A 7,500-nucleotide genomic window follows, 5' to 3' on the forward strand; every position below is an offset into this window, starting at 1 on the left:
CGTTACGGCAGTCGTGATGCGGAGAGATATTACGGTTACGTGTAGGAGGTCGCTTTGGTTCTCATCGTCGATACTCCCGTCCGTATTTCGTATCCGCCGACGCGTTTCGTACGAACAAGCGCTAACGTTAAATAAAGTTTAAAAAATGAGAGAGCAACGCCGTTTCATGTCGAACGCTGTAAATAGAAAGAATGAAAGTTTACCGACGAAAGAAAATCGAGAGTTTCCTCTCTATCTTCTCGGCTCTTCTTTCCGTAGCGTATAAGAAAAGTTTCGACTCTCCCGGGACGTCGTTTACTTCTTATTAACGGGTACCGCACGATCCTTCGATAAATACAAAAAGTCGTCGTAACAAGAATGTTCAACTTGAACACGAAGGAAAATCCCGAACATTCTCATATAAAAATATATCTATACATAAATGAATCTGTCGCGAATTTTACCGGCAGAAGGTTCGTTATGTAAAAAATGGATCGTATGCATGGTGTACCCGTTCGTTGCGACGTCTGAGTTAAAAGGAGGAGAGAATCGAAATTGTTAAATAGATACGCGCCAGGAAAGCGGAGAGATTTCGGAGAAGTAAGGAAGAGGTGAAGGTTATAAGAATCTCGAAATATTCTTATCGGACTTTCCTTTCTATAATTTTTATTCTTGATTCGTGTTGCGTACTCTCTCGACCCCGTGTGAAAACACGAGAGAGAATATAAAGAAATATTTTGGGACGTTTGGTAACGAAATGCATGGGTTTGCGAAAAAAAATTGTTAAATTTCTTGTTTTTTTTTTTTCGCCCGCTTCGTGAGAGACTCTCATTTTATTTTCTTTCTCTCTATAAATTTTGTCTTTGGACAAAGGGAACACCCCCTTTTAGCCTCTCTCTATTTCGTGTTAAACGAGAAACGAAATTTAGAGTGTGACACGGAGGCTTTCACGCGGGGGGTGTCCGGGTAACCGATGGAAATCGAACCACGAAACCGCTTCGACGAACGAAGTCGCAACTTCACGAGAGTCCGCCTGCTTACGACGGACGATATGGTAACGTATCGCTTTACGGACCGGCTGAGAAGCGAAAACGATAGCGTAGTCTCCTTCGTTGGTAGACCGATCTGACGCCGGCCATGGAGTGTCCGTATCGAATCTCGCGATACCGCCAAGACGTCCAATATATGTAAGCAGCGAGCAGGAGACTCTGTGTTACGCGCGACAGCGCGTTTCGTATTTTCCACGGTTTTTGAATGACTTTACCACCCGGAACGGACTGAAAACTCGCCGCACGAAGAGAAATGCGTCACAGAGCGTCGTTTCATCGGCGGTTCTGTAGTTTTATACGGTCCTTTACCCGTCCATGGACGTTATCGTGTCGTCTTAATCATCAATCAGCTCGGGTAAATCTGTGAACAGAGCTATGACGGGACGACGTCCGAATACCGATACTCGATCTTGCGCTTGGATTGGAGTTAGTATTCTATGGACAATCGAACGAATTTATAAACCAGGTTAAATAAATCACGTACATACTGGTTTTCAGACGCTGAGTTGTTAAATATGAACAAAAATTTTTATACGATTACCCTGAACGGTGGATCACTTGGCTCGTGGGTCGATGAAGAACGCAGCTAATTGCGCGTCAACGTGTGAACTGCAGGACACATGAACATCGACATTTCGAACGCACATTGCGGTCCACGGATACAATTCCTGGACCACGCCTGGCTGAGGGTCGTTTATATAACTAAAGACTGCTTGCGTTTGCCTTTAGCAGCAAAAGGTTTTCTCTTCATTGTTAAATTTTTTTCGGTACCGCTCGTCGTTCGACTAGATAAAACGAAACTGTTAAACGCCGAAAAGTCGAACGTTTCGGAGCGGGATCCGATGGTCGAACGCGAGAGAGAGAACAACTTGCGAAATTGGCGAAAACGTACGAGCGATGGTTGGACATTTCGTCGGCGTTTGACGCGGAGAATGTTAAATGGAACGTTCGTGTCTCGCCCTCTCTTTGCTAGTGTTCATTTTTTTCACAGGCGACAGAAGAACATTTTCGTATATCTCGCAATTCTTAGTTTTTAGGATCTTCTCGGCGGAATGCGCTTATCTCGGCTTGCGTGAGTCGTGGTTTCTAGTTAAACCCCTAAAAGAGACCATATACGACCGCCCGTGAAAGAGCGCTCCCGAGTCGAAAACACCTAACTACAGAAGGATATTTAGACGAGAGAGAAAATGATTCTTCGCCCTGCGAGAGAATTGTTAGACACCAATTTGAAGGAAGCAAGCCGAGAGTAGAGCGTGTTTACGGCGTTTCTCCGCGCTCCCGACGTTGTCTGAAATGATTGTCGAATTTTTTTTTCGACGGTGCGAAAGTTTATACAACGAGGAGAAAAGTTAAAAATAAACGTGCGACGGAAGCTCTTTCACGGTTAAATTATTACGAGATCGTAGCTTCGCCACGTTTTTTTAACATTTACAAGCGCAGATCGCTTCGTTGTCGTTGATTAGAAGCGGAAGACCGCGCGATCCCAATACGGGTTCCGGTCGTCCAGTCCTCGAAGTGCATAATTGTGCCGGACGGACGTTGAAAAACCCGGACCGATCGAACGATAAACGCTTATTTGGTGATCGTCTTGCGAGAGTCTCCCTTCATTGTTGTTCGTGTGTTAAATTTCTTTTATCGAACAACGGTCGAACGCAAATGAACAATGACATTTACACCGAAGATCGATCTCGAAACGCTTTTGTTCCTCCTTTTGTGCGCTCGTGGTTTCATCGAACGATATATACACGACGAAGGTGTACCACGCACGTTAAAAATGGGATTTTTTTTTCCTTTAACCCTTTATTCTCTGGACCATGATAAGTCACCGATGGTTTACATGGCTGTCTCTGGCATTCTCGCCCTTTTCTTGGGATTTTGCGTCGGAACGCGACAGCAAAAGAAAAAACGTATCGGACGATGCGTCTTTACGGTTTATCGACCGTCGAGTGTATATTCGAACGTAAATATGTTGTAACGGTATATGTATCCTTTAGGGGACAAAAGAAACATGAAACGATCGTGTGCGAGAGCGCGCCGAGGGTAAGAAGAAAAGGTCCGACCTTTATCTCCTCGTTGTCGTAGTCTCTCCTCGTCGTTTGTTTTAACGCGCCCTGGATAGATAAAAAGATATATCCGATTATAATATATACATATATACTCCGACGCGAGTCGAGAACAACCGGACGTCGTCGTCGTCGTTTTTTTTTTTGTCGTTGTCCCGCCTGCCCGAATATGCGGCGTTTTAAGTGCCTTTTTTCTTTTGTCGAACAAAAGAGAGAGGAGACACCGAGCTTTCATTTTGGCTCGTACGTACCTTCGAGTAGTCGACGATATTGTGTTGATCCGAAAAGAGAAAAATAGTTGGTTATCGAACGATACAAGGAAAAAATCGAACGACATAATCCCTGTGCGTCGTTGGTATTAATATACCTTTCGTATTACGTGTCGAAACCCCGAAAAGAGCGTACAGTTTGTGGTATAACTTTGAAAAGAAATAATAAAATTTCGACGACCTCAGAGCAGGCGAGATTACCCGCTGAATTTAAGCATATTAATAAGCGGAGGAAAAGAAACTAACAAGGATTTCCTTAGTAGCGGCGAGCGAACAGGAATGAGCCCAGCACTGAATCCCGCGGTTAACGCCGCTGGGAAATGTAGTGTTCAGGAGGATCCGTTTATCCCGAGACATCGAATCGCGTCCAAGTCCATCTTGAATGGGGCCACTTACCCATAGAGGGTGCCAGGCCCGTAGCGACCGGTACGCGTCTCGGGTGGATCTCTCCTTAGAGTCGGGTTGCTTGAGAGTGCAGCCCTAAGTGGGTGGTAAACTCCATCTAAGGCTAAATATGACCACGAGACCGATAGCGAACAAGTACCGTGAGGGAAAGTTGAAAAGAACTTTGAAGAGAGAGTTCAAGAGTACGTGAAACCGTTCAGGGGTAAACCCGAGAAACCCAAAAGATCGAATGGGGAGATTCATCGTCAACGAAGCTGGCTCCCGTGTTGGTGCGATAGTGCCCCGGATGGTCCCGTTACGGCGGGTTTCCCATCGGCGTGGGCACACCACCCGCGGCGAATGTTCCGGCTATGTAGTCGTGCACTTCTCCCCTAGTAGAACGTCGCGACCCGTTGCGTGTCGGTCTAAGGCCCGAGGCGAAGACTGTCCGTCGCTTTTAGCGTACGATGACAGCCCCTTGGATGCCCGGCCGACTGCGCGACGGTACTCAGACGGTATCGGGCCGCAAAATTCTCGAACGCACTGCGTCCAGGACCGCCGCAAGCTCGTTCCAGTCTAGATACCGGATGTACGGACTTAGCGCCGTAACCGGGCCTGGCGGGCTGTTGGCAGGCGGAGTCCTTGGACTGGCCAAACTTTGAATTACCGGTCGGCGACGCTATTGCTTTGGGTACTCTCGGGACCCGTCTTGAAACACGGACCAAGGAGTCTAACATGTACGCGAGTCATTGGGATTTGATAAACCTAAAGGCGAAATGAAAGTGAAAGTCGTCCGTGAAGTCGACTAAGGGAGGATGGGCCTCGTTACGATTAGGCCTCGCACTCCCGGGGCGTCTCGTTCTCATTGCGAGAAGAGGCGCACCTAGAGCGTACACGTTGGGACCCGAAAGATGGTGAACTATGCCTGGTCAGGACGAAGTCAGGGGAAACCCTGATGGAGGTCCGTAGCGATTCTGACGTGCAAATCGATCGTCGGAACTGGGTATAGGGGCGAAAGACTAATCGAACCATCTAGTAGCTGGTTCCCTCCGAAGTTTCCCTCAGGATAGCTGGCACTCGACTCGAACGCATAACGAGTCTCATCTGGTAAAGCGAATGATTAGAGGCCTTGGGGCCGAAACGACCTCAACCTATTCTCAAACTTTAAATGGGTGAGATCTCTGGCTTGCTTGAATTTTCATGAAGCCACGAGATATAAATTGATAAAATTTTTCTTGGATCAGAGTGCCAAGTGGGCCAATTTTGGTAAGCAGAACTGGCGCTGTGGGATGAACCAAACGCAGAGTTAAGGCGCCTAAGTCGACGCTTATGGGATACCATGAAAGGCGTTGGTTGCTTAAGACAGCAGGACGGTGGCCATGGAAGTCGGAATCCGCTAAGGAGTGTGTAACAACTCACCTGCCGAAGCAACTAGCCCTGAAAATGGATGGCGCTGAAGCGTCGCGCCTATACTCCGCCGTCAACGGCAAGTGCGCAGGAACGGGATTTAGTTCCCGTTCTCCATGAAGCCTTGACGAGTAGGAGGGTCGCGGCGGTGTGCGCAGAAGGGTCTGGGCGTGAGCCTGCCTGGAGCCGCCGTCGGTGCAGATCTTGGTGGTAGTAGCAAATACTCCAGCGAGGACCTGGAGGACTGACGTGGAGAAGGGTTTCGTGTGAACAGCCGTTGCACACGAGTCAGTCGATCCTAAGCCCTAAGAGAAATCTAATGTTGATGAGGTGTCCTAAAATTCACGCTTTTCGAACGCAAATGACAAACATACGTACGCTCGCACGCACGTACGCGCGCAAAAGGCAAAAAATGTTAAAAAGAGAAAAAAATTGCAGTTAAATAACAATTTACGTCGCCGTCGTTTCGTGTTTGTGTCCTAATCCACCGCTCGAACATGATCATTTTTATTGATAAATTGACAAAAACGTTGAACGCTGAAAAAAAATGATCGCGGTTCGGATCGATGGATACTTCACGTTCGACGTGATGCGACGTTGTCGAACGCCTGAAAGCGATTTTTTTTCTATTTTTTGCTTGGTTAAATCTTACAAACTATCGAACGCAAGTCGTGTCGTCGTTGCGTCGCAGATGCGTCGTTGTTTATATAATTTTGCGTGATTTGGGAAGAAACACACCCATCGGGCGAAAGGGAATCCGGTTCCTATTCCGGAACCCGGCAGCGGAACCGCATACCAATCGGGCCCTCGTAAGAGTGTTCGTCGGGGTAACCCAAAATGACCTGGAGACGCCGTCGGGAGATCTGGGAAGAGTTTTCTTTTCTGTATAAGCGTTCGAGTTCCCTGGAAACCTCTAGCAGGGAGATAGGGTTTGGAACGCGAAGAGCACCGCAGTTGCGGCGGTGTCTGGATCTTCCCCTCGGACCTTGAAAATCCAGGAGAGGGCCACGTGGAGGTATCGCGCCGGTTCGTACCCATATCCGCAGCAGGTCTCCAAGGTGAAGAGCCTCTAGTCGATAGATTAATGTAGGTAAGGGAAGTCGGCAAATTGGATCCGTAACTTCGGAATAAGGATTGGCTCTGAGGAGCGGGGCGTGTCGGGCTTGGTCGGGAAGTTGGCCAGGCTGACGTGCCGGGCCTGGGCGAGGTGAACGGTTGGCGACTTCGCGTCGCGTCCCGGAATCCGAGCTCGGTCCCGTGCCTTGGCCGCCAACGGATCTTCCTTGCTGCGAGGCTTCTTGTGACGGCTTCGGCCGTCCTTTTCGCCTCTTCGGCCGCCATTCAACGCTTAGCTCAGAACTGGCACGGACTAGGGGAATCCGACTGTCTAATTAAAACAAAGCATTGCGATGGCCCTCAAGGGTGATGACGCAATGTGATTTCTGCCCAGTGCTCTGAATGTCAACGTGAAGAAATTCAATTAAGCGCGGGTAAACGGCGGGAGTAACTATGACTCTCTTAAGCGTAAATCGCTCCGAGTTTCTCCTTCGGTTCGCCGGGGGAAAAACTCCGTCGCTTGCGTGAGTCATGGTTGCAGGGATGGCAATGCGTAACTCAGACCTCTCGTCAGGTCCTTCAGCCTCTCCCATCCAAGTCGCACGACCTACCTCCTAGTGGTACCTGCCGGTAACGTGACTGGTTGGCTGTTTGGGTGACTCAGGTCACCATCGCAGTCCCAGTCACGGCTAAACGGCGTGCGGCGAACGGGCGCGAGCCCACACGACATTATGTCGGAGGTGTCCCGGGGTCAGCAGCCCTCGGACGTCTCGGAGCTTAGCTCCAAATATTTTCCGCTCCAAAGACTACAAAGAATAAAACTCGGATACCCGGATTGGATTCTGTTGACGACTCGGCGACGTCCCATGGATATCCCGTCGATACACGTTCGGATAATGATTGCTCGGTATGCCCCTCCTGTTTAACTGATCTTTCGGCAAGGGTCCTGGCGCAGAGGAAGCAGCACATCCGGCGATGTACACAGCCTCCTCCCAATGAGGATGGTTCATATTCCTGCAGCATATGCTCTTCCAAATTTCCGAAATACGCTGGTCTACGACAACACATTAAACGTGCTCACCCGACAGATTACAACCAACAAGATCTCGTGCTGGCTGAAAAGCGGGCTCCAACCAGTAGGCCGAAATGGACACCGTCGGAAGAAATGCAGCTTGCACTTTTGGAATCGCAGCTGCCCTTCGGCCTATCACAGACGGAAATCAACACCCGGCTGGCTGCCTCACACACTGGCCGCTCCAGTGAGGCCATAAAGAAACAACGGCAGAAGATGTC

The 7,500-nt window shown here is 49.0% G+C and overlaps 1 non-coding gene and 1 pseudogene across 1 annotated transcript; both read left to right on the forward strand.

Moving 5' to 3' along the window:
* The first annotated feature begins 1,566 nt into the window (after positions 1-1,566).
* Positions 1,567-1,721, forward strand: LOC143266504 (5.8S ribosomal RNA). The gene has a single exon (XR_013041470.1). It is a non-coding gene; the product is annotated as a 5.8S ribosomal RNA (ribosomal RNA).
* A 1,816-nt stretch (positions 1,722-3,537) lies between these two features.
* Positions 3,538-7,500, forward strand: part of LOC143266506 (large subunit ribosomal RNA) — an 8,356-nt pseudogene continuing 4,393 nt past the window's right edge.

This window comes from Megachile rotundata, unplaced genomic scaffold, assembly GCF_050947335.1.
Source record: "Megachile rotundata isolate GNS110a unplaced genomic scaffold, iyMegRotu1 scaffold1053, whole genome shotgun sequence".
Lineage (NCBI taxonomy): Eukaryota > Metazoa > Arthropoda > Insecta > Hymenoptera > Megachilidae > Megachile > Megachile rotundata.